Below are 27972 nucleotides of genomic sequence, written 5' to 3'. Positions count from 1 at the left end.
GGATGTGGGATTTAATAGTGCGCAACCTTTATTCAATGTTTTAACATAACTCATCAGTGTGTAAACATAGGGATGGGATCTGCATGTGTGTTTTACATGGGCGATTTCTGTTCTCTGTTCAGACTCCATGCAACAAATAACAGGTACAAGCTACCTTTAAGACATTTCTAAGAAACATCCTTCCTTTAAGAGAATGCCCTCCCTCTGGTGGTGGAAAGTGTGAATTGCATTGATTCCATGTGCAAAGCCTGGAAAGGAACGCTGATTGCAGGTAAGTGCTCCCTTGAGTCCAAACTTGCGACTTGCCTGCTCAGGGTCCGTTGGGCACGGGGTGTTAGAGGCGCTAACACTGCCCAAAACGGACACTGATCGAATTTTTCCCCCAAAGTCTTTAAAAAAGTTTTAGTTTTTTTTTAAGTTTTAAAAGTTGATATGAGTTTATAGTTCTTAATTTAAATCACTTAGCACCTCCTTCCCGCACTCACCAAATTGCCAGTTGCAAGGCCTCACTCTGTTAGCACTTCACTCTGTTAAACATTCAGGGCTCAATTTTGCAATGGTGGTGGGTTGGGAGCGGGGCTGAGAGGTGAAGGTGCACGTGGCAAACCCGAATAAACAAACCTTACCGTTTCCGACGCAATCGCATTGTAATTGATGGTGATTAACGTGCTCTCCGGGTTTTGCTTGACAGGCTGGCTGCTGTCAGGAGCTGCAACACGAGGTTGGGGGTGGTGAGAAGGAGAGAGAGCAAGATGCCATCCAGCGCTGGAATGGAAGATCGGGGGGGTGGGGGGGAGAGTGGAAGGTCAGGGGGGGAGAGGAGGGGTAAAGAAGGGAAGATCGGGGGGGATGGGATGAAGAAGAGGAGATTGGGGGAGAGGGGGTGAAGAAGAGGAGATCGGGGGGAGAGGGAGGGTGAAGAGGGGAAGATCGGAGAGGGAGACATTGGACATTGGAGCAGTGTGGAAAGGCAAGTTGATTTTGTGTTTTAACTTCATGAAATAGTTTTTTATGCAGTTTATTTTGTTTCTTTTTCCCTGATCCGGCCCTTCACGCCTGGTTTCACCAGGTGTGAATCAGACGCAGTGGGAAAGCCGCCCAGGTAAGTTAAAAATCGTTCTAAGTACGTAATCTGTCACAAGTAAAGTGCCTTAAGTACCTCAGTGAGGTACATTTGGCTCTTTGACTTAATTAAAGCAATTAAAGCCAGCAGGACTTCCAGATTTGGGACGCCCATGCGCACACAGGTGCGTCTGTGAGGAACTCAGACATCGGCTGGTTGGAGCCGGGCTCTGAACCCAAACGGGACTCCCATATCTCCCATCAGACGCTTTAGCTTTAGCGTTCAAACCATGCTACACTTAGCTGCTTGGTCCTGTATCTTTGTGTGTAGAGTGTGGTTTAATCCAATTTAACCCTTACCACAGTCAGTGCCAACTTAAATGCCTACATGCCACCGTTCCCTTTAAGCTGCGCGCATGCGTAACCACGCAGTAGGCTGTTGTTAGCTGCGCACTTAAGTTTCCCCTCGTGATCACTATCGAATGACACCAACTGAAAGCTTTGGACGGACAGCCGACTAATCGGCCAGATGGTGGATAATAGAAGATTGGATCTGTCTGTCCTCAGTGGTCAGACGCCTTGCTGACGCTCACTGCCTTGGTGCACCTGTGGGTGAAGCACTGGTGGGTTTTCTGTGGCACTATTGGTCGGTGAGAGTCGACACCTTCGGAAGAGGGAGAGAAAAACTTATAAGGACAAAAGGAGAGTCGGCCCAGGCATGTTTGGAAGTCTCGCGATAACTGGGCTGCTCTGTAATGAGGATTAACAGCAAACAGCGAGAGGTCAGTCATCCTGAGTCAGTCTAGCTGGCTGTGGGAGGCATGTAAAGGTATTTGGTTACATGTCAGTGTTTGAATAGCTGAGTGAGGTCCTGTGTGACACAAGGCAGCTGTCCCCCAGTATCAGCACTGCCATGGTAATCCAGGATTTGGCAGCACTCCTGTATTTGCACAGGGAATCGCTGGCTTCTTAAAGGGGCCGTTCCCTTAGCGGCCCCTTGAAGATTCACACCAACTGATGTTTGGTGTGAATCTTCAGTGAGTGACATAGGGGGCAATGGAATTGCTCCCCTCCTGCCTGTGAGATACCTTTAATTCACAGAACTCTAAGCAGGGAGGCTCTAAACTAGACATTTAGAACAATCCTGGCCATTAACAGGACATTTTAAATTCACAAAGTCAGATCTGATTGGCTGCCTGGTAATAAATGATTGTTTTATAGGATGATGCTGCCTCTGGTTAGGGATTGTTACAGGGAGTGGTCATTGTGGATATGTACAGGCCCCACGGTTTTGTATACGATTCATGTCAGCCGTGGCTCAGTGGGTAGCACTCTCTTGCCTCTAAGCCAGAAGGTTGTAGGTTCAAGTTTCACTCCAGAAACTTGAGTACATAATCTAGGCTGACACTCCAGTGCAGTACTGAGGGAGTGCTATACTGTCGGAGGTGCCGTCTTTCAGATGAGTTGTTAAACCGAGTCCGATTCTGTCCTCTCGCATGGACGTAAAAAATCCCATGACACTTTTTGAAGAGCAGTGTTCTCCCCGGTGTCCCAGCCAATAATTATCCCTCAACCAACATCACTAAAACCGATTATCTAGTCATTATCTCATTGCTGTTTGTGGGAACGTGCCGTGCACAAATTGGCTGCCACGTTTCCTATATTACAACAATGACAAAAGTACTTAATTGGCTGACAAGTGCTTTGGGACATCCAGAGGTCATGGAAGGTGCAATCTAAATACAAGTCCTTACCTTACCTTTCCTTAAATATACAACTTCAACCTTTGGAAACAAATGGGGCAACAGTGTGCATGACCAAACGGCTCCCTGTCTCACATAGAGGCAGCCAAAACTGTACTACAGATTGTACTACAGACCCCCAAATAGTCGACGGGAAATTGAGGAGCAAATATGTAAGGAGATTACAGACAGCTGCAAGAAAAATAGGGTGGTAATAGTAGGGGACTTTAACTTTCCCAACATTGACTGGGACAGCCATAGCATTAGGGGCTTGGATGGAGAGAAATTTGTTGAGTGTATTCAGGAGGAATTTCTCATTCAGTATGTGGATGGCCCGACTAGAGAGGGGGCAAAACTTGACCTCCTCTTGGGAAATAAGGAAGGGCAGGTGACAGAAGTGTTAGTGAGGGATCACTTTGGGACCAGTGATCATAATTCCATTAGTTTTAAGATAGCTATGGAGAATGATAGGTCTGGCCCAAAAGTTAAAATTCTAAATTGGGGAAAGGCCAATTTTAATGGTATTAGACAGGAACTTTCAGAAGTTGATTGGGAGAGTCTGTGGGCAGGCAAAGGGACGTCTGGTAAGTGGGAGGCTTTCAAAAGTGTGTTAACCAGGGTTCAGGGTAAGCACATTCCTTATAAAGTGAAGGGCAAGGCTGGTAGAAGTAGGGAACCTTGGATGACTCGGGAGATTGTGGCCCTACTCAAAAAGAAGAAGGAGGCATACGACATGCATAGACAGCTGGGATCAAGTGGATCCCTTGAAGAGTATAGAGATTGCTGGAGTAGAGTTAAGAGAGAAATCAGGAGGGCAAAAAGGGGACATGAGATTGCTTTGGCAGATAAGGCAAAGGAGAATCCAAAGAGCTTCGACAAATACATAAAGGGCAAAAGAGTAACTAGGGAGAGAGTAGGGCCTCTTAAGGATCAACAAGGTCATCTATGTACGGAACCACAAGAGATGGGTGAGATCCTAAATGAATATTTCACATTGGTATTTACGGTTGAGAAAGGCATGGATGTTAGGGAACTTGGGGAAATAAATAGTGATGTCTTGAGGAGTGTACATATTACAGAGAGGGAGGTGCTGGAAGTCTTAACGCGCATCAAGGTAGATAAATCTCCGGGACCTGATGAAATGTATCCCAGGACGTTATGGGAGGTTAGGGAGGAAATTGCGGGTCCCCGAGCAGAGATATTTGAATCATTGACAGCTACAGGTGAGGTGCCTGAAGATTGGAGGGTAGCAAATGTTGTGCCTTTGTTTAAGAAGGGCGGCAGGGAAAAGCCTGGGAACTACAGACCGGTGAGCCTGACATCTGTAGTGGGTAAGTTGTTGGAGGGTATTCTGAGAGACAGGATCTGCAGGCATTTGGAGAGGCAGGGACTGATTAGGAACAGTCAGCATGGTTTTGTGAGTGGAAAATCATGTCTCACGAATTTGATTGAGTTTTTTGAAGGGGTAACCAAGAAGATAGATGAGGGCTGTGCAGTAGATGTGGTCTACATGGCCTTTGACAAGGTACCGCATGGTAGGTTGTTACATAAGGTTAAATCTCACGGGATCCAAGGTGAGGTAGCCAATTGGATACAAAATTGGATTGATGACAGAAGACAGAGGGTGGTTGTAGAGGGTTGTTTTTCAAACTGGAGGCCTGTGACCAGCGGTGTGCCTCAGGGATCAGTGCTGGGTCCGCTGTTATTTGTTATTTATATTAATGATTTGGATGAGAATTTAGGAGGCATGGTTAGTAAGTTTGCAGATGACACCAAGATTGGTGGCATTGTGGACAGTGAAGAAGGTTATCGAGGATTGCAACGGGATCTTGATAACTTGGGCCAGTGGGCCGATGAATGGCAGATGGAGTTTAATTTAGATAAATGTGAGGTGATGCATTTTGGTAGATCGAATCGGGCCAGGACCTACTCCGTTAATGGTAGGGTGTTGGGGAGAGTTATAGAACAAAGAGATCTAGGAGTACAGGTTCATAGCTCCTTGAAAGTGGAGTCACAGGTGGATCGGGTGGTGAAGAAGGCATTTTGCATGCTTGGTTTCATTGGTCAAAACATTGAATACAGGAGTTGGGATGTCTTGTTGAAGTTGTACAAGACATTAGTAAGGTCACACTTGGAATACTGTGTAGAGTTCTGGTCACTAGCACCAAATGTCCTCGCCATTTATTCAGGTGTGAGTTTTGATAAACTAGAAAGAGTGCAGAAAAGATTTACTAGGATGCTACCAGGACTTGATGGTTTGACTTATAGGGAGAGGTTAGATCGATTGAGACTTTTTTCCCTGGAGAGTAGGAGGTTTAGGGGTGATCTTATAGAAGTCTATAAAATAATGAGGGGCATAGATAAGGTAGATAGTCAAAATCTTTCCCCAAAGGTAGGGGAGTCTATAACGAGGGGGCATAGATTTAAGGTGAGAGGGGAGAGATACAAAAGGTTCTAGAGGGGCAATTTTTTCACTCAAAGGGTGGTGAGTGTCTGGAACGAGCTGCCAGAGGCAGTAGTAGAGGTGGGTACAATTTTGTCTTTTAAAAAGCATTTGGACAGTTACATGGGTAAGATGGGTATAGAGGGATATGGGCCAAGTGCAGGCAATTGGGACTAGCTTAGTGGTATAAACTGGGCGACATGGACATGTTGGGCCGAAGGGCCTGTTTCCATGTTGTAAACTTCTATGATTCTATGATTCTAAGTTTAAGGGCAGATTTGATAGAGGTGTTCAAAATCATGAAGGCTTTTGATAGAGTAAATAAGGAGAAACTGTTTCCAGTGTCAGAAGGATCGGTAACCAGAGGTAACAGATTAAAGGTAATTGACGAAAGAACCAGAGGCGAGATGGGGAGAATTTTTTTACCCAGCGAGTTGTTATGATCTGAAATGGACTGACTAAAAGTGTGGTGGAAGCAGATTCAAAAGAGAATTGGATAAATACTTGAAGGGGAAAAATTTGCAGGGCTCTGAGGAACGAGCAGGGGAGTGGGACTAATTGGATAGCTCTTTCAAAGAGCCGGCACAGGCACGATGGGCCGAAGAGCCTCCTTCTGTGCTGTATCATTCTATGATTCTAAATTACAGCACAGGATACATGCATATGAATGTTTAATCTAAATTTGCTTTCTCTCTTATTTTAGTGGACATGTTTAAAATGCTTTCAGATAGTTTCAGGCAAATGCATTGAGCATTCATATCTCTTATCCCACTGTGTATTTTAAAAACCCATGGGTTAATTTTTACTTTTGGGTGCTGTTGGTCACTAGAACCCGAAGTGAAGAGGCCCCTGAGATTTTGAGGCCCTGCTTTATTTGAATCGGGCCGACGAGCTGCAGATGTCAAACAGGCAACCTGTCACTGTTTGCCGGCTTTGGCCCACAGGAATGTCAGCCAGCTGGAATGCTGCCAACAGGTCCTGGGTGGGGTGGTGGGGGGGGTGGAGGCAAGGTCGAAAGGGGCAAACCCGGGGTGGCAGTGGCCCACAGTATTTTTGTGGGGCCCAGAAAAGCATTCCTGCTTCATGGGCCCCATAGAAATTATTTCAAACTTAGCTTTTTGGCGCCTCTTTGGCTCTATAGCTTGCGGAATTGATCAGAGCGAACATGGTGCAAGATCTGGCTAATTCAATCCTAAAATGGCAATTGGAGTCCTATGTACATCATAGGACCCTGATTTGCATATTGATAGGGGCCAACCACCTGAAACAGGCAGGTGCTTTGGGTGCCCAGCGTTAGCTCCCTTTCAAAACGGCAGCAGCCGCATTGTCAGGGTTAATGGAGCGGTTTGGCTACCGGCCCCTTTTTGATATTGTTGCCTCAAAGTAATGCTGATTTTGGGGAGTTAAAATCATAGCCTATGTATTTGGTTTTATAGCTTTTAAATTCTATTTCTCAATTCTTTTCTTTTTCCTAATTAATTTTGGGTGTAGAATATGAATATGGAAATGATCTACAGACTCAAATCAAGAAGAATCCAAGGCTCAGTCAGTGAATGCATTATTTGGTCTGGCATTGGGCCATACCCTCTGTGTTCTCACTTTTAGGCTTTCTGGGTTGCCATAAAAAATTCTTCATACTGAACATTATGGAAAAATAGTATTACTAAGGATACCTAGTTCTATTAAGACTCACCCCTTATGTCATTTCAGAAATGGTAACTGGCCTCTGGACGGCTCAATGACTTTATCGAATGAGTAGCTGAGCTGATCAGGAGGATCCCAAATCCCTGGTATGTACTGAGTTAGCAGATCTCAGTTAGGTTAATGATAGGGGATTTGTGATTTGCCTCACTGCCTTAGGCAGGGGAAATTGGCCAGGGTTCCCATCCTGATTATGATTCAGCAACCCTTGCTGGAGGTGCACCTGTGTGTGGAATTTGGGTGAGGATAAGATCAGGTTTGGCTGTAATACACCCTGTAATCAAACTGACTATCAACACTTGTCAAAACTCACACCTGAATAAATAGCGAGGACATTTGGTGCTTGTATCACCATATGTTGGCAGAGTCAGCACCCTCAGGAGTGGAGGAGAGGGAAGAAAATTGGTGAGAAGAGGGGAAAAAGAATCAATGATAAATATCCATCAAATTAAGTATGTCATTTATAGCATGATATCTTGCAGAGGTCAAAAGTTTCCAGTTCCAGTCATCCGCACCTAAGACACTAACTTTATTTAAATGCATTTTGCTTAAAAGTACTACACAATAATAGATTTTATCATGACAACTTTTCACACAAATTAATTGGTTCGTTGTGGAGTCAATTATTTAAATTCTGTTTCCATTAATAGTGTTCTCAAATTAATCTTCGCTTTCCAAATCTGTCAGAGAACATTTTGTATATTCACTTTTAGGACCATGCTAACTAATCAAAATTTTAAAAAAATCACTGTTTGCGCTTAATCTGATAATATCCAAAATACAATCATGGCACGAGGAACCTTTGAACTATGATTTTGTGGTCATGGCTAACCCCCTTGCAGTTTTGTAATCCATGGTTAATTTATGGCAGCAAAGCCTAGAATTTTTCCCAGAGGGTATGGCAGTGAGCAAAGAACCCTTTGAAGGCTCTCTCATTGATTCCTGCACACCGCATTAATTCTGATTTGCTATGAAATGGATTAAACATAATAGAAAGTGAAGCTGCTTTCAGGAAGAATATGTGAAGAAACCATCTCAACTGATAAGAAAGGCTTAGGGTAAGAAGACTATGAATTAAACTGGAATGGTACAGTGGCATTGTTTAATTTAATCTTCAATGCAGGTGGTTGGATACTTTAATCTCGAGACTTCAAGGCCATTTGAGTCAAGAACAGCCTTTGTATCTCTCGGGTCATCTAAAGCAGAATCATTTTTATTCTCTTTTAGTTCCTAACTATATCACATTTGTATCTTCTCCATCATAATGAGTACAAAAAGGATTAACACCCTGACACGGAGTATTAGCATGACTAATTCAGTATTAGTGAATCAGCAATAACAAACACAGTTCATCCTGTCCTAATGAGAATCCCTACGTGGTCAGTTTTTAATAAAATATTAAAATGCCTATGTGGCAAAGAAGCAGAATGCAAAATGGTTAGAAAGGGTTAATTAGTTAGTAACTGAGATTGATACAAGTGGCCTGGCCCTCCTGCTGGGCCATATGTTTGCTTAGTCAGCAGCCCTGCATTGTCTTATCAATGATAGGTCTTTGATGTGAGTCAAGGACTGGTCTGAATGTCTCCATGTTTATGGCAGATCAATATAGGGAACGAGCTTAGCCAAAGTTGAAAGACATTCCAGGTTGGGAGATAAGGAACAGAAGGAACAGGGAAGAACATTCTAAGTTGGAAAGTGAGGAAGTTATTCCCTTTGATGTCTAACAGCAACATGATCAGCACATGGACGATTTATGATTGGCCGGAAATAATGTAACCTCGCATGGCAACCTGTGCCCGGCTTATGATTGGTGTTGACCCTCGTTAAGTATGTTCCAACCCTATTGATTTGTATAAAAACGTGTGGATTTCTGTATGTTTTTGTTCTTGCTCTGCCAGCATAGAGGGACTCTATCAGGAGTCCAAATCAATGCTGCAGACTAAGAACCCTGCTATTAAAGATGTGTTGAACTTTAAAATGTATTCGACTTCAGTTATTACTGAACCAGACTGAGGGGAAAGAATCCGGATCGTCACTTTGAGCAGGAGAAGAAGGGGCAAATTTAGGACAACAGATGGATACCTCTGCATCTAAATGAATTAGCTTTGGCACTGCATGTCGGCACAGCCAGGCCAAGGAACGGCAGTTGATCATCTAACTGCCAGATGCCAACTGGTAGGCTACTTTTTTTTGCAGATGAAAAGATAATTGATTCAAGTTAAGAGAGTACATAACATACATTGATATTACAGTAAGTTGGAAGTGCTTGTCTGGGTGCAGCTGATGCACTAGCATAGAAAGAACAATCATTGGATTTGAAATGAACGTAAAATAAGATTGAAAGTAAATCCAGCTATAGATTGTTCGCTCGGCATGTTTACATTTTCTACTATACATTTATAATTCACTTGAATTGCTTCCTGTTCTGAAATCTTGCTGAATAAACGTTCTCATGGCAAGATCCAAAGATCATACTGACTGTTTTAATCTTTTTCTTAAGTTTCAGAAATCTGATTTAGAATTCTTTCCATAGAATACCTTTATACAAACTGTACCAGTAGTGCCACACATCTCAACAAATGTTTCTTTAATACAATTTTTTTCACCATTAGGGGAAGGCTCTTTATTTTGATATATACTACAAGCATGAATTGTTTGTTACAATCTGGACTAAGTGTGTGAGCTTGTGCATTTTTTGTGTCTGTATTTTTGCATCTTTGGTAAATACGTTAAAAATGCATACTTGGGGTTCCCTCCCTGAAGCCATGAACATCAACAGGGAGACTATGGGGTTAAATTTCCACAAAGGTTCTCCCAATCATCTGCCTTAACTTTGGCAAATGATCCGTGGAATCCTTGGGAAAATGGTATTTATGCCTTTTCTCCAGGGTTTCCACGGATCTTCAGCTAAAGTTATGGCACTTGATCGGGGAAAACCCCCATGTAAGATCAACCCATTTATGTTTCCAACTGCTTTAGATGCGCATGGTACCAGAATCTTTCAAAGTCTAGTGAGATACCCAATGCAACAAGAAATGATTCATCAAAGTGTTCAAGAGCAAGGTTCAGCACTGTGCAACATAGGAAACATAATCACAGTGGAATGATCATGCTGAAACCAAAGTGATGATCATGGAATTATGAGCCTAAATTTTCCAAGTTTGCACTGGCAGTGAAGTACCTTATCCATAGCCAATGCACATCAGAAAATAGGAGCGATGTGCCCACAATTTTCCAATATGCTCAGGCAGCAAGTGCAGTTATTTGCTTTTAGCTCGGAGTCATATAATTACCCCATAATGCCCATTCAATTCCAACTCTGGAGGATTGTTCTAAACAGCTCAATGACTCTAAAGAATGGCTAGAATGAAGGCCTACAGTGAGAATCATTGAGACAACCTCAAGTCCTACTCCATTCAGAGGCTAACAGTGTCAAGCATCTTTCCAGTGACTCAACCTCCCAAAGATCACCATCTGATATTTTTTAATATAATCAAGTGGTAATAATTTCAACTACTTTTTCATGTGTGCTAAAATATATATTTTTTTACTTTTTTATTCTTTAATAATTCATTTGATAAACTTTTTTCATCACATAACTCCTATTTCCCTGATACAGGTTAATATTACCATCTTAAATTGAAACAAAAGGCATTGAAGCATTCATGCTATGAGATGATTCTGTGTTTCAGCACTTTCACTTTATAGTCTGTCCGAGCATATTTTATACTCTTTTATCCTCTGGGTTCTGATTTTCTTAACATATGCACATAGAAAGCCTTTTGCCTTTGGCCAAGCAACTCACAAGTAAGTGATGCCATCCAGTTTCCATTCATCTCATGTTTTTAAACATCAGTTAAAGACTACACTGTCATAAAATGTAGATAGTTTTTACACTGCACACAAATAAAAACAATCATAGTTAATGCATCTCTATATTTGTAAAGCTCACCAAAGATACATTATTAGAAAATATAAGGTGCATCAGTGAAGAATCAGTGATAATTCTATTTTAATTTGGGCCTAGGGTCAATTGCTTCTGCTGTGGAATAGACAGAGGCATGGATCAGAGAATCAGGTGGGGCGATTAATACCTGTGAAATGAGTGGAAAATCAGGGGCGCCACGAATCTGCTATGCTGACCTCCACACCATATTCTCTGATCTATTAAACAAGGCCCCATGGCAGGAATGGAGCCTCTCAAAATGCATCATCTAGTTCAATGGCACCCCCAAAATTAAAAAATGTATAAGATCTACCCCCTAATGACTGCTTTAATTGGTGCTATTAGTCAAAATGCAGTAATTCTCTAGTCTTGTGTTTGATTCAATATAGCAATTGCATGTCTGGGAGGAATTCTGCTCTCAAATTAACATTCCCACTAAAACTGACAAATCACTATTGACAATACACAAATAGTAAGATAGTAACTTTAACATTGTCAATATACAGGTAATAAAGCTCAAATACAGCATCTATTGAATTTAAAACTCTTGTCACATCAGCTTTGTATCTGAACTTACTGGGGCTAATTTTGACTTTTGATGATAGTGTAAAATGGGCGATATCAGCTCAGCCACCCTATAAACACCTCTCCTGATTTTCGAACATACGAACAATGATGGACAAGAAAAGAATCTCTGATCCATCCAGCCTGTCCCACACAACTGTGATGCCTTGTGCATCACAATCTATACAGTCCCCACTCTACCCAAAACCATGTGATCTGAGAGAGGTGGAAAACCAGGTAAAAATTCAGGTCAATTGGAGAAGAAATCCGGGAAATTCCTCTCCGACCCCTTAGGCAATCAAAACTAGTCCAGGAGATCCCTTTGGCCCTGTACAAGATGATCAGACAGAACCTGGTCCAGCTCTCGCTTAAAGTAATTGAGCAAATCGGCGACCACCGCATAAGCTAGCAGCCTGTTTCAGAGCTCCACTTTTCCTTATGAAAAGAACAACCTCCTGACATCTAACCTAGATCTAGCCTTATACAACTTAAAATTTTGACCCCTGGTCCTCCCTAACCTATTTAGTTGGAACAAACTGTTGACTCGAACACAATCTATTCCCTTCATCATCTTATAAACCTCTATCAAATCACCCCTAAGCCTACACTTCTCTAATTGCAGAGTCCCAGCTCTTTTAGTCTATCTTGATAACTAAAATGCTTCAAACTGGGAATTAATCTAGTAGCCCACCTCTACACCCTTTTCAAAGCCTCAATATCACCCACCACGTGAGGAGACCAAAACTAGACACAGTATTCTAACTGAGGCCTGACCAAGGTCTTGTACAAGGACAAAATAGTATTATAGTATCATAGTATCTTGAAGGAACAGCACAGGAGGAGGCCAGCTCTTTGACAGAGCTATCCAATTAGTCCTATTCCCCTGCTCTTTCCCCATAGCCTTGTAATTTTTTTTCCCTTCAAGTATTTATCCAATTCCCTTTTGAAAGTTACTATTGAATCTGCTTCCACCACCCTTTCAGGCAGTGCATTCCAGACCATTACAACTCACTGCATAAAAAAATGTTGCCACATGTCGCCTCTGGCTCTTTTGCCGATCACCTTAAATCTGTGTCCTTTGGTTACCGACCCTTCTGCCACTGGAAATAGTTTCTCCTTATTTACTCTGTCAAAACAGTTCATGATTTTGAACACCTCTATCAAATCTCCCCTTAACCTGCTCTGTTCTAAGGAGAACAACCCCAGCTTCTCCGGTCTTTCCACAGAACCGAAGTCCCTCATCTCTGGTACCATTCTACCAAATCTCTCTGCACCCTTGACATCTTTGCTAAAGTGTAGTGCCCAGAATTGAACACGATACTCCAGCTGAGGCCTAACTAGTGTTTTATAAAGGTTTAGCATAACTTTCTTGCTTTTCTACTCTATGCCTCGATTAATAAAGCCCAGGATCCAATATGCTTTTTTAACAGCTTTCTCAATTGTCCTGCCACCTTCAAAGATTTGTGTATTTACACCCCCAGGCCTCTCTGTTCCTGCACCCCCTTTAAAATTGTACCATTTAGTTTATATTGCTTCTCCTCATTCTTCCTGTTAAAATGCATCACTTCACACTTCTCTGTGTTAAATTTCATCTGCCATGTTTCTGCCCATTTCATCAGTCTGTCTATATCCTCCTGAAGTCTTTTACTATCAACCACATTGTTTGCTACATTTCCGAGCTAGTGTCATCTGCAAACTTCAAAATTTTACTCTCTAGACCCAGGTCATTAATATCTGTCAAAAAGAGCAGAGATGCTAATACTGACCCCTGGGAACACCACTGTATACATCCCTCCAGTCTGAAAAACAACCATTCACCATTACTCTGCTTTCTGTCCCCCAGCCAATTTTATTTCCACACTGCCACTGTCCCTTTAATCCCAAGGGCTTTAATTTTGCTAACTAGTCTACCATGTGATACTTTACCAAGTGCTGTTTGAAAGTCCATACACATAACATCATCCACACTACCCTCATCAACCCTCTCCGTTACTTCATCAAAGAACTCAACCAAGTTAGGTAAACACGATTTTCCTTTAACAAATCCATGCTGACTTTCATTTATTAGCCCATACATTTCCAAGTGCCAATTTATTTTGTCCCGGATTATTGTCTCTAAAATTTCCCCGCCTCCGACATTAGGCTGACTGGCCTGTAATTGCCAAGTTTATCCTCTTTTTTGAATAGGGGTGTAACATTTGCAATCCTCCAGTCCTCTGGCACCATTGCCATATCTAAGGAGGATTCGAAGATTGTGGCCAGAGCCTCCGCAATTTCCACCCTTACTTCCCTCAGTAACCTAGGATTCATTCCATCTGGACCGGCTGACTTTTCTACTTTGAGTACTGCAAATCTTTTAAGTACCTTCTCTTTATCTATTTTTATCCTATCCAATATTGCTATTACCTTCTCCGTTGCAGGTACAATGGCAGCATCCTCTTCTCTGGTGAAGACAGATGCAAAGTATTCATTTAGTGATTCAGCCATGCTCTCTGCCTCCACAAGAAGATCTCTTTTTTTGTTCCTAATCGGTCCCACGCTTCCTTTGACTACCTTTCTTCTATTTATATGTTTATCAAAGACTCTTGTTTTCCCTTTTGCTAGCATGCTTTGTCTTATAGTCAATTGTCCTATAAATGCACCCCAAAACCCTATTAACTCTGGCTATGACTTTGCGGCATTGTCCATGAACCATCAAAATAATTGGAACAAAAATCTGGAGAGATGTTCAACATTATTGCTAAAGTCAAAATTACCCCTATTGAACTGGGACCAGGCCAGATTGGTGTAAAGTAGCATTCCGTGTCATTTTTCTTACTGAGTTGTAGTTTATAGAATCATAGAATGGTTACAGCACGGAAGGAAACCATTCAGCCCATCAAGTCATGCAGGCTCCCTGCAAGAGCAATCCAGCTAATCCCATTCCTCCGCCCTATCCCCGTAGCCCTGCAAATTTTTTCCCTTCAAATGCTTATGCAATTCCCTTTTGAAAGCCACAATTACATCTGCCTCCACCAACCCCTCAGGCAGTGCATTCCAGAACATAACCACTCACTGCGTAAACAAGTTTTTCCTCATGTCACTTTTAGTTCTTTTGTCAATCATCTTAAATCTATGTCCTCTGGTTCTTGACCCTTCTGCCAATGGGAACAGTTTCTCTCTGTCTACTCTATCTAGACCCTTCTATCAAATTGGATGCTGTTGGGGGAGATGGCTCACCAGGGGAAGGTGACAGCAGCCAGGTTCATGGCACCGTGGCTGGCTCTGCTGCACAGGAGGGCAGGAAAAAGAGTGGCAGAGCTATAGTGATAGGGGACTCGATTGTAAGGGGAATAGACAGGCGTTTCTGCGGACGCAACCGAGACTCGAGGATGGTATGTTGCCTTCCTGGTGCAAGGGTCAGGGTGTCTCGGAGCGGCTGCAGGACATTCTGTAGGGGGAGGGTGAACAGCCAGTTGTCGTGGTGCATATAGGTACCAACGATATAGGTAACAAACAGGATGAGGTCCTACCAGCTGAATTTAGGGAGTTAGGAGTTAAACTAAAAAGTAGGACCTCAAAGGTAGTAATCTCAGGATTGCTACCAGTGCCACGGGCTAGTCAGAGTAAGAATGACAGGATAGCTAGGATGAATATGTGGCTTGAGAGATGGTGCAAGAGGGAGGGATTCAAATTCCTGGGCCATTGGAACCGGTTCTGGGGGAGGTGGGACCAGTACAAATTGGACGGTCTGCATCTGGGCAGGACTGGAACCAATGTCCTAGGGGGAGTGTTTGCTAGTGCTGTTGGGGAGGGTTTAAACTAATGTGGCAGGGGGATGGGAACCGATGCAGGAAGTCAGTGGGAAGTAAAGTGGTGACAGAAACAAAAGGCAGTAAGGGAGAGTGTACAGAACATGACCGGACAGATGGTCTAAGAAAGCAGGGCAAAGACCAAGGGAAGTCCAGATTAAATTGCATTTATTTCAATGCAAGAAGTCTGATGGGCAAGGCAGATGAACTCAGGGCATGGATGGGTACATGGGACTGGGATGTTATAGCTATTACTGAAACATGGCTAAGGGAGGGGCAGGACTGGCAGCTCAATGTTCCAGGGTACAGATGCTATAGGAAAGATAGAGCTGGAGGTAAGAGAGGAGGGGGAGTTGCGTTCTTGATTAGGGAGAACATCACGGCAGTAGTGAGAGGGGATATATCTGAGGGTTCGCCCACTGAGTCTATATGGGTAGAACTGAAAAATAAGAAGGGAGAGATCACTTTGAAAGGATTGTACTACAGACCCCAAAATAGTCAACGGGAAATTGAGGAGCAAATATGTAAGGAGATTACAGACAGCTGCAAGAAAAATAGGGTGGTAATAGTAGGGGACTTTAACTTTCCCAACATTGACTGGGACAGCCATAGCATTAGGGGCTTGGATGGAGAGAAATTTGTTGAGTGTATTCAGGAGGAATTTCTCATTCAGTATGTGGATGGCCTGACTAGAGAGGGGGCAAAACTTGACCTCCTCTTGGGAAATAAGGAAGGGCAGGTGACAGAAGTGTTAGTGAGGGATCACTTTGGGACCAGTGATCATAATTCCATTAGTTTTAAGATAGCTATGGAGAATGATAGGTCTGGCCCAAAAGTTAAAATTCTAAATTGGGGAAAGGCCAATTTTGATGGTATTAGACAGGAACTTTCAGAAGTTGATTGGGAGAGTCTGTTGGCAGGCAAAGGGACGTCTGGTAAGTGGGAGGCTTTCAAAAGTGTGTTAACCAGGGTTCAGGGTAAGCACATTCCTTATAAAGTGAAGGGCAAGGCTGGTAGAAGTAGGGAACCTTGGATGACTCAGGAGATTGAGGCCCTAGTCAGAAAGACGAAGGAGGCATATGACATGCATAGACAGCTGGGATCAAGTGGATCCCTTGAAGAGTATAGAGATTGCCGGAGTAGAGTTAAGAGAGAAATCAGGAGGGCAAAAAGGGGACATGAGATTGCTTTGGCAGATAAGGCAAAGGAGAATCCAAAGAGCTTCGACAAATACATAAAGGGCAAAAGAGTAACTAGGGAGAGAGTAGGGCCTCTTAAGGATCAACAAGGTCATCTATGTGCGGAACCACAAAAGATGGGTGAGATCCTGAATGAATATTTCACATCGGTATTTACGGTTGAGAAAGGCATGGATGTTAGGGAACTTGGGGAAATAAATAGTGATGTCTTGAGGAGTGTACATATTACAGAGAGGGAGGTGCTGGAAGTCTTAACGCGCATCAAGGTAGATAAATCTCCGGGACCTGATGAAATGTATCCCAGGACGTTATGGGAGGTTAGGGAGGAAATTGCGGGTCCCCTAGCAAAGATTTTTGAATCATCGACAGCTACAGGTGAGGTGCCTGAAGATTGGAGGTTAGCAAATGTTGTGCCTTTGTTTAAGAAGGGCGGCAGGGAAAAGCCTGGGAACTACAGACCGGTGAGCCTGACATCTGTAGTGGGTAAGTTGTTAGAGGGTATTCTGAGAGACAGGATCTACAGGCATTTGGAGAGGCTGGGAATGATTAGGAACAGTCAGCATGGTTTTGTCAGAGGAAAATCATGTCTCACGAATTTGATTGAGTTTTTCGAAGGGGTAACCAAGAAGATAGATGAGGGCTGTGCAGTAGACGTAGTCTACATGGACTTTAGCAAAGCGTTTGACAAGGTAACTCATGGCAGGTTGTTACATAAGGTTAAATCTCACGGGATCCAAGGTGAGGTAGCCAATTGGATACAAAATTGGCTTGACGACAGAAGACAGAGGGTGGTTGTAGAGGGTTGTTTTTCAAACTGGAGGCCTGTGACCAGCGGTGTGCCTCAGGGATCAGTGCTGGGTCCGCTGTTATTTGTTATTTATATTAATGATTTGGATGAGAATTTAGGAGGCATGGTTAGTAAGTTTGCAGATGACACCAAGATTGGTGGCATTGTGGACGGTGAAGAAGGTTATCTAGGATTGCAACGGGATCTTGATAAATTGGGCCAGTGGGCCGATGAATGGCAGATGGAGTTTAATTTAGATAAATGTGAGGTGATGCATTTTGGTAGATCGAATCGGGCCAGGACCTACTCCGTTAATGGTTGGGCGTTGGGGAGAGTTATAGAACAAAGAGATCTAGGAGTACAGGTTCATAGCTCCTTGAAAGTGGAGTCACAGGTGGATAGGGTGGTGAAGAAGGCATTCGGCATGCTTGGTTTCATTGGTCAGAACATTGAATACAGGAGTTGGGATGTTTTGTTGAAGTTGTACAGGACATTAGTAAGGCCACACTTGGAAGACTGTGTACAGTTCTGGTCACCCTATTATAGAAAGGATATTATTAAACTAGAAAGAGTGCAGAAAAGATTTACTAGGATGCTACCGGGACTTGATGGTTTGACTTACAGGGAGAGGTTGGATAGACTGGGACTTTTTTCCCTGGAGAGTAGGAGGTTAAGGGGTGATCTTATAGAAGTCTATAAAATAATGAGGGGCATAGATAAGGTAGATAGTCAAAACCTTTTCCCAAAGGTAGGGGAGTCTATAACGAGGGGACATAGATTTAAGGTGAGAGGGGAGAGATACAAAAAGGTCCAGAGGGGCAATTTTTTCATTCAAAGGGTGGTGAATGTCTGGAACGAGCTGCCAGAGGCAGTAGTAGAGGCGGGTACAATTTTGTCTTTTAAAATGCATTTGGATAGTTACATGGGTAAGATGGGTATAGAGGGATATGGGCCAAGTGCAGGCAATTGGGACTAGCTTAGTGGTATAAACTGGGCGACATGGACATGTTGGGCTGAAGGGCCTGTTTCCATGTTGTAAACTTCTATCACTCTATGACTCTAAATCTCCTCTCAACCTTCTCTGCTCCAAGGAGAACAACCCCAGCTTCTCCAGTCTATCCACGTAACTGAAGTGCCTCATCCCTGGAATCATTCTAGTAAATCTCTTCTGCCCCCTCTCTAATGCCTTCACATCCTCCCTAAACTGTGCTGTCCAGTTGTAGCCGAACCAGTGTTTTATAAAGGTTCATCATAACCTCCTTGCTTTTGTACTCTATGCCTCTATTTATAAAGCCCAGGATCCCGTATGCTTTCTTAAATGTATTCTCAACCTGCCCTGTCACCTTCAACAATTTGTGCACATATACCCCCAGATCTCTCTGTCCCTGCACCCCTTTCAGAATTGTACCCTTTAGTTTATATTGCCTCTCCTCATTCCTCCTACTGAAATGTATCACTTCACACTTTTCTACATTGAATTTCATCTGCCACGTGTCCACCGATTCCACCAGCCTATCTATGTCCTCTTGAAGTCTATCACCATCCTGCTCACTGTTCACTACCCTTCCAAGTTTTGTGTCATCTAAAATTTTTGAATTTGTGCCCTGTACTCCGAAGTCCATGTCATTAATGTATATCAAGGAAAGCAATGGTTCTAGTACCGACCCCTGGGGAACACCACCGTACACCTTCCTAGAGTCCGAAAAACAACTGTTCACCACTACTCTCTGTTTCCTGTTACTTAGTCAATTTCATATCCTTGCTGCCACTGCCTCTTTTATTCCATGGGTTTCAACTTTGATGACAAGCCTATTATATGGCACTTTATAAAACGCCTTTTGAAAGTCCACATCAACCGCATTGCCCTCATCTACCCTCTCTGTTACCTCATCAAAAAAGTCTATCAGGTTAGTTGAACACGATTTCCTTTTAATAAATTCATGCTGGCTTTCCTTAATTAATCCACACTTGTCCAAGCAACTGTTAATTTTGTCCCGGATTTTTGTTTCTAAACGTTTCACCACTACCGAGGTTAAACTGACTGGCCTGTAATTGCTGGGTTTATCCTTACACCCTTTTCTGAACAAGGGTGCAACATTTGCAATTCTCCAGTCCTCTGGCACCACCCCTGTGTCTAAGGATGATTGGAAGATTATGGCCAGCACTTCTGCAATTTCCACCCTTACTTCCCTCAGCAGTCTCGGATGCATCACATCTGGACTGGGTGACTTATTTACTTTAAGTACAGCTAGCCTTTCTAGCACCTCCTCTTTATCAATTTTTAGCCCATCCAGTATCTCAACCAGCTTCTCTTTTACTGTGACTTTGGCAGCAACATCTACCTTGGTAAAGACAGATGCAAAGTATTCATTTAGTACCTCAGCCATGCCCTCTGCCTCCAAGCGTAGATCTCCTTTTTGGTCCTTAATCGGTCCTACCCCTCCTCTTACTACCCGTTTACTGTTTACATGCCTATAGAAGACTTTTGGATTCCCTTTTATATTTGCCGTCAGTCTATTTTCATGCTCTCTCTTTGCCCCTCTTATTTCCTTTTTCGCTTCCACTCTGAACTTTCGATATTCAGCCTGGTTCTCACTTGTATTATTGACGTGACATCTGTCATACGCCCCCTTTTTCTGCTTCATCTTACCCTCTATCTCTTTTGTCATCTGTAAACAATTTTACAACACCAAGTTATAGTCCAGCAATTTTATTTTAAATTCACAAGCTTTCGGAGACTTCCTCCTTCCTCAGGTAAAAGGTCAAACATTTACCTGAGGAGACTTCCTCCTTCCTCAGGTAAAAGGTCAAACATTTACCTGAGGAAGGAGGAAGTCTCCGAAAGCTTGTGAATTTAAAATAAAATTGCTGGACTATAACTTGGTGTTGTAAAATTGTTTACAATTGTCAACCCCAGTCCATCACCGGCATCTCCACATCTTTTGTCATCGAGGGAGTTCTGGCTTTAGTTGCTCTACCTTTCCCCCTCGTGGGAATGTACCTAGGTTGTACCCGAACCATCTCCCCTTTAAAGGCCGCCCATTGTTCAGTTACAGTTTTGCCTGCTAATCTTTGATTCCAATATACCTGGCCCAGATCAGTTCTCATCCCACTGAAATTGGCCCTCCTCCAATTGAGTATTTTTACTTTAGAATGGTCCTTGTTCTTTTCCATAGCTAATCTAAACCTTATGATACTATGATTGCTTTTCCCTAAATGTTCCCCCACTGACACTTGCTCCACTTGGCCCATCTCATTCCCCAGAACTAGATCCAGCAATGCCTCCTTCCTCATTGGACTGGAAACGTACTGCTCAAGAAAGTTCTCCTGAACATGCTTCAAAAATTCCTCTTGGCCTTTGCCTCTTATGGCATTTACATGTTCTGCCACCTCTCTACATTCCTGCTGAGAAATTTGTCTCATCACTCATTAGGGGAAGAGGACCTCTTTCCTGTTGCTCATTTCGTCATTCAGTATTTATTAGCAATATGGAATTAATTCAAACTAACAATAATGGAAATAACCACATTAGAGAATGGGGGTGACTTTGTTGTAGTGTAAATCAGGTGGAAGATGGACACTGTCCACCCAGAGGAAATGGCATTCGATCCGTGCCATTTCCTTGGCCAGACCTATTTTAAATGGAATTGGCATGCTGCCAGTGCTAATTGCTCTCCCTATAGCCAGCTCACCGATTTGGAGGGCAGTAAATCTAGTGGGGAGGCTACTTAGAGACAGCCATTAGCATTTTAAAGGCACATGCATTTTTTTCATTGGTAGATAGCAGATTGCTGTCTATTGGAACACCAGGCAGCATGACTTCAACCAGGGTCCCCAGATTCTTGAATGTAATGGTGGACGTGCTCACAGACAAAAAAGCAACAGGAAGGAGGTCCTTGTCCTCTAATGGATGATGAGTGGCGAGACAAATTTCTCAGCAGGAATGGAGAGAGGTGGCAGAACATGTAAATACCTAGCTGCAGTGCAGGAAAAAATATAATGACCTCACCAGGACTGCCTCAGCAAGACTCCGCTTCACATCCCTATTATTCTCTACATAGTTGTGCACAACTCTATCAATCCTTCCCTTCCTCGCTTCCCATGTCTCGTCTCAAGACAGCCTGGAACACTTCACTGCACCTCCTTCTGCTTGCACTCACATTCCCAAAACCTGGGATGACCCCCTCTCGGCTACACTTGCAGCTTCATCCTCTCAGCATGCACGCTATTCTAAGCTGCCTCATACATCTTGAAAATCTTTCAGCAGGGCACATGCTTGCAGGAGAAGCTGGCACACAACAGAAGGAAGAGTACGAGAACAGGAGGAGGTTCTGCCTCTGTACAGATCCTGACACCAATGGAAGAGGTCACTATCAATATCATTGGCAGAGAGACGGCATGCAACATTGGAGATGGCCAGGCTGGAGGTCACACACAGTGGGGTATTTTGGCATCTTCACTTCCTTTTCTATTTCTACTTAACTCTCACACACGCAGCGTGACAACTTGGTGGTGGATTGTGCTGGACTCATCTATTACCACTTACTATAGTCTTTGCAAGCTAACCCTTGTCCCTCTCCCTTCTTCCTAGGTCCATCTGACATCTTGGGCTTTGTAATTGCACAGACTGAAGAGGAGAACCCTCCTGAAGATGTATTATCACTAACTCTCAACCTTCCAATCACCGTCACAGAAATTGGCACTCCACGTGATGTAGATAGTGAGTTAGAGGGGACTGCCCTGGGTGATTCACTTGTCCTTTGATTATAGAACTACTGCTGTGCTTTAATTGTTCTTAGAGCCTTCCTTTGACTACAATTTTATTAAGCACTACATACTAAGTATAGAGAATCCTAGCAAATAATCTATTCCTATGGCATAACATTAATATTGGGAGTAACACAATTCTTTTACAAGACCACTAACAGATACTGTGGCTGGCTGATAAAATAAGCAGATCTGTACACATGACATTGGGAATATCTCTATTTCTATAGATATATATGTGCGTGTGACATACATAACTAAAAGGTAAGTAGCAGTCTATAACACACTGCTACTTAACATTTGAGCTGCATTTCAATATGAAAAGGTTCACAATTATGATATCAGTAAAGCCTGTAAAGCAAGCAACGTACAGCATATCCCACAATCTATGGTACAAATTTGATCCAACATGCTCTGTAACCTACACTGCCCTGAATGTTGATGCACTACCATTAAATTACATTCTTAGCCATTTTTTTGGTCAGACATTGGCTGTTGGGCTGTATTCTTATGGCTGCTTTGGGTCTCATGAATCCAATCAAGTATTGAAGCGACAAATGAATGTGATATCAGTTTAGCTACATGAATCTGTTCTGCACAGGTGTTCTAGTGATGAACACTACTAAGATGTAGTGTAATTATCAATTCATTATGACAAACTTTGGTTTGTTAAGATTAGGATTTGTCAGCGACAGATGAACAAAAATGTTGTACTTGACTCATTTCAAGAACACAGTAAATGAATTGAAAAGATAGGAGTCAATTCGATCATTTACATCACAGATTCTGTGGACATTCCGGTGGAGATGATTTTCAAAATTGAAAATGCAGTTAAATCTTGAAAAAACTCCCATCCAAATGACAATATAATCCTGATATATTCAGTATTTGAAAAGTTGTACATATCTAGGTATATGCTATTGTGTGCCTTAGGATTCTTCAGCCAAATTTTCCCATATGTCTTATTCACAGACCATAATTTTTTTTTTTATTCGTTCATGGGATGTGGGCGTCGCTGGCGAGGCCAGCATTTATTACCCATCCCTAATTGCCCTTGAGAAGGTGGTGGTGAGCCGCCTTCTTGAACCGCTGCAGTCCGTGTGGTGAAGGTTCTCCCACAGTGCTGTTAGGAAGGGAGTTCCAGGATTTTGACCCAGCGGCAATGAAGGAACGGTGATATATTTCCAAGTCGGGATGGTGTGTGACTTGGAGGGGAACGTGCAGGTGGTGTTGTTCCCATGTGCCTGCTGCCCTTGTCCTTCTAGGTGGTAGAGGTCGCAGGTTTGGGAGATGCTGTCGAAGAAGCCTTGGCGAGTTGCTGCAGTGCATCCTGTGGATGGTACACACTGCAGTCACAGTGCGCGGTGGTGAAGGGAGTGAATGTTTAAGGTGGTGGATGGGGTGCCAATCAAGCGGGCTGCTTTGTCCTGGATGTTGTCGAGCTTCTTGAGTATTGTTGGAGCTGTACTCATCCAGGCAAGTGGAGAGTATTCCATCACACTCCTGACTTGTGCCTTGTAGATGGTGGAAAGGCTTTGGGGAGTCAGGAGGTGAGTTACTCGCCGCAGAATACCCAGCCTCTGACCTGCTCTTGTAGCGACAGTATTTATATGGCTGGTCCAGTTAAGTTTCTGGTCAATGGTGACCCCCAGGATGTTGATGGTAGGGGATTCGGCAATGGTAATGCCGTTGAATGTCATGGGGAGGTGGTTAGACTCTCTCTTGTTGGAGATGGTCATTGCCTGGCACTTGTCTGGCGCGAATTTTACTTGCCATTTTTCAGCGCAAGCCTGGATGTTGTCCAGGTCTTGCTGCATGCGGGCACGGACTGCTTCATTATCTGAGGGGTTGCGAATGGAACTGAACACTGTGCAATCATCAGCGAACATCCCCATTTCTGACCTTATGATGGAGGGAAGGTCATTGAAGAAGCAGCTGAAGATGGTTGGACCTAGGACACTGCCCTGAGGAACTCCTGCAGCAATGTCCTGGGGCTGAGATGATTGGCCTCCAACAACCACTACCATCTTCCTTTGTACTAGGTATGACTCCAGCCACTGGAGAGTTTTCCCCCTGATTCCCATTGACTTCAATTTTACTGGGGCTGCTTGGTGCCACACTCTGTCAAATTCTGTCTTGATGTCAAGGGCAGTCAATCTCACCTCACCTCTGGAATTCAGCTCTTTTGTCCATGTTTGGACCAAGGAGCCCTAGTAAAATTGAAGTCAATTGGGAATCAGGCAAAATATTGCCTTTTTAACTGGAGTTTGACACTGGTACCATTTTTAGAGTGGTACAAGCTGGCAGTGCCGAGTTATATACCCTATTCACATTGCTTTGTACTTGTGTAAAATGGAGCTGTGCATACAGGTACTTAAATACCATGGCAGAATTCTGATCCCCAGGGTTAGAATGCCAGCACAATTTTTAATGAGAGCCATCTGATAAAGAGCAATCAGGCAGGGACATACAGAGTTGGTAGCAAGATTGCCAGAGTTTTTGGCAAAAAGATATCTTCAGTCTTCAACTGGAAGAAATTCCAACTCGTCCACAACTTTATGTTTAACAAGCTATCTGACAGCACCGAGGTGGTTGTGAATTCAAGGAAAGTCGTGAAAAGGTAGAGCTATATGTCATCAGCATTACTAAGGAAATTGACCCCATGCCTACATATGATGTCACTGAGAGGCAACATGTAAATGAGGAAAATGAAGGAACCAAGGATAAAGCCTTGGAGTGAACAGATGACCGCCTGAGGCAGGCAGGGAAGCCATTACTGGAGGTGAGCTGATTGCATTGAGATAGGTAGGAGTGGAACCAAGTGAAGGCGTTTCTGCGGCCGCAAACGTGACTCCAGGATGGTATGTTGCCTCCCTGGTGCTAGGGTCAAGGATGTCACGGAACGGCTGCAAGGCATTCTGGAGGGGGAGGGTGAACAGCCAGTAGTCGTGGTCCATATTGGTACCAACGACATAGGTAAAAAAAGGGATGGGGTCCTGCAAGGTGAATTTAAGGAGTTAGGAGATAAATTAAAAAGCAGGACTTCAAAGGTAGTGATCTCAGGATTACTACCGGTGCCACGTGCTAGTGAGTATAGGAACAGGAGAATAGACAGGATGAATGCGTGGCTGCAGGGATGGTGCAGGAGGGAGGGATTTAGATTCATGGGACATTGGGACCGGTTCTGCGGAAGGTGGGACCTGTACAAGCGTGACGGGTTACACCCGAGCAGGACCGGGACCAATGTCCTCGCGGGGGTATTTGCTAGTGCTGTTGGGGAAGGTTTAAACTAGAGTGGCAGGGGGATGGGAACCTGAGCGGGGAGTCAGAAGGGAATAAAGTTGAGAGCAGCAAGAGAGGGGAAGACCCAGGGGAAATCTACAATACAAATAGTACAAACAGTTGTTCAAGAACAAGTGAAAGGGAAAAGCATAGAGCAGCGGAAAGAAAGTGTACTTTAGGCACGACAGATAAAATGAAAACGAGAAGGTGTAAGGCGATTAATCCAGCATCAAAGCTGTGGCAGGGGGTTGGGAACCTGAGCAGGGAGACAGAGGAAAGTGTGTCAGGAAGGGACAGAAGGTATGGAGTAAAAGGTAAAGTGTTAAAAAAGGAAAAAGCAGGAACTAAGTGTCACAAAACATATTTGAAAGTTCTTTATCTGAATGCACGTAGCATTCGTAACAAAATGGACGAGTTAACGGCACAAGATCATACCGATACGTAGTTATTTGTGTCAGGAAGGACAGGCAGGAAGGAAGGGGAGGTGGGGTGGCTATGTTAATAAAGGAAGGAATCACTGTAATACAGAGAAAATATATTGGGACAAAGGATCAGGATAATGAAACAGTTTGGGTAGAGATAAGGAATAATAAGGGGAAAAAAACACTCATGGGCGTAGTATATAGGCCTCCTAATAGTTGCAACTCTGCTGGAAGAAGTATTAATCAGGAAATAGTCGGGGCATGTAATAAGGGAACAGCTATAATTATGGGGGATTTTAACTATCATATTAACTGGACAAATCAAATTGGGCAGGGCAGCCTTGAGGAAGAGTTTATTGAGTGTATTAGGGATGGATTTCTTGAGCAGTATGTAACTGATCCTACAAGGGGGCAAGCAACCTTGGACCTGGTCCTGTGTAATGAGCCAGGATTAATTAATAATGTCCTAGTTAAGGATCCCCTTGGAATGAGTGACCATAACATGGTTACATTCCATATCCAATTAGAGGGTGAGAAGGTTGGTTCTCAAACAAGCGTACTGAGCTTGAATAAAGGAGACTATGATGGTATGAGAGCGGAATTGATTAAAGTGGACTGGGAAAATTGTTTAAAGGGTAAGACGGTACATGAACAGTGGTGTTCATTTAAGGAGTTATTTTACAACTGAGGAAAAAAGGGTGTAAAAGAAATGACAGCCATCCGTGGCTAAGTAAAGAAATTAAGGATAGTATCCGACTAAAACAAGGACATATAAGGTCGCCAAATTTAGTGGGAGGATAGAAGATTGGGAAGTCTTCAAAAGACAGCAAAAAGTAACGAAAGGATTGATTAAGAAAGGGAAGATAGATTATGAAAATAAATTAGCAAAAAATATAAAAACAGATAGCAAGAGTTTCTACAGTTATATCAAAAGAAAAAGGGTGGCTAAGGCAAACATAGGTCCCTTAGAGGATGAGACCGGGAAATTAATGGTGGGAAACATGGAGATGGCAAAAATGCTGAACAAATATTTTGTTTCAGTCTTTACGGTAGAGGACACGAAGAATATCCCAACACTGGACAAACAGGGGGCTCTAGGGGGGGAGGAGCTAAATACGATTAAAATCACTAAGGAATTGGTACTCAGTAAATTAATGGGACTCAAGGCGGATAAATCCCCTGGACCTGATGGCTTACATCCGAGGGTCTTGAGGGAAGTGGCAGTAGGGATTGTGGATGCTTTGGTGATAATTTTCCAAAATTCTCTGGACTCGGCAAAGGTCCCGGCAGATTGGAAAACTGCTAATGTAACACCCTTATTTAAAAAGGGTAGTAGGCAGAAGGCTGGAAATAATAGACCAGTTAGCCTAACATCTGTGGTGGGTAAAATTTTGGAGTCTATTATTAAGGAGACAGTAGCGGAACATTTGGATAAACATAATTTAATAGGACAAAGTCAGCATGGCTTTACGAAGGGGAAGTCATGTCTGACAAATTTGCTTGAGTTCTTTGAGGATATAACGTACAGGGTGGATAAAGTGGAACCAGTGGACGTAGTGTATTTCGACTTCCAGAAGGCATTCGACAAGGTGCCACATAAAAGATTATTGCTCAAGATAAAGAATCACTGGATTGGGGGTAATATTCTGGCATGGGTGGAGGATTGGTTATCTAACAGGAAGCAGAGAGTTGGGATAAATGGTACATTCTCGAATTGGCAACCAGTAGCTAGTGGTGTTCCGCAGTGGTCGGTGCTGGGTCCCCAACTCTTTACAATCTATATTAACGATTTGGAGGAGGGGACCGAGTGTAACATATCAAAGTTTGCAGATGATACAAAGATGGGAGGGAAAGTAGAGAGTGAGGAGGACATAAAAAACCTACAAGGGGATATAGACAGGCTGGGTGAGTGGGCGGAGATTTGGCAGATGCAATACAATATTGGAAAATGTGAGGTTATGCACTTTGGCAGGAAAAATCGGAGAACAAGTTATTATCTTAATGGCGAGAAACTGGAAAGTACTGCAGTACAAAGGGATCTGGGGGTTCTAGTGCAAGAAAATCAAAAGGTTAGTATGCAGGTGCAGCAGGTGATCAAGAAGGCCAACGGAATGTTGGCTTTTATTGCTAGGGGGATAGAATATAAAAACAGGGAGGTATTGCTGCAGTTATATAAGGTATTGGTGAGACCGCACCTGGAATACTGCATACAGTTTTGGTGTCCATACTTAAGAAAAGACATACTTGCTCTCGAGGCAGTACAAAG

The 27972-nt window shown here is 43.2% G+C and overlaps 1 protein-coding gene and 1 long non-coding RNA gene across 4 annotated transcripts in view; both read left to right on the top strand.

Annotated features, from left to right (window-relative positions):
• Nucleotides 1–27972, top strand: part of hs6st3b (heparan sulfate 6-O-sulfotransferase 3b) — an 871025-nt gene that overhangs the window by 633296 nt on the left and 209757 nt on the right. The window lies entirely within an intron of this gene.
• On the top strand, nucleotides 1550–22474 carry LOC137323078 (uncharacterized). 3 transcript variants are annotated; one of them, XR_010963296.1, is made up of 4 exons: nucleotides 1550–1844; nucleotides 6958–7037; nucleotides 21500–21677; nucleotides 21827–22474. It is a non-coding gene; the product is annotated as an uncharacterized lncRNA (long non-coding RNA). The 3 variants fall into 3 exon arrangements; XR_010963295.1 differs by lacking the exon at nucleotides 6958–7037 and having other exon boundaries at nucleotides 21503–21677; XR_010963297.1 differs by lacking the exon at nucleotides 6958–7037.

The sequence above is a fragment of the Heptranchias perlo genome, chromosome 6, assembly GCF_035084215.1.
Source record: "Heptranchias perlo isolate sHepPer1 chromosome 6, sHepPer1.hap1, whole genome shotgun sequence".
Taxonomy (NCBI): Eukaryota; Metazoa; Chordata; class Chondrichthyes; order Hexanchiformes; family Hexanchidae; genus Heptranchias; species Heptranchias perlo.
The sequence above is the reverse complement of the archived record's forward strand: the minus strand, read 5'-3'. Positions and strand labels throughout refer to the sequence as shown.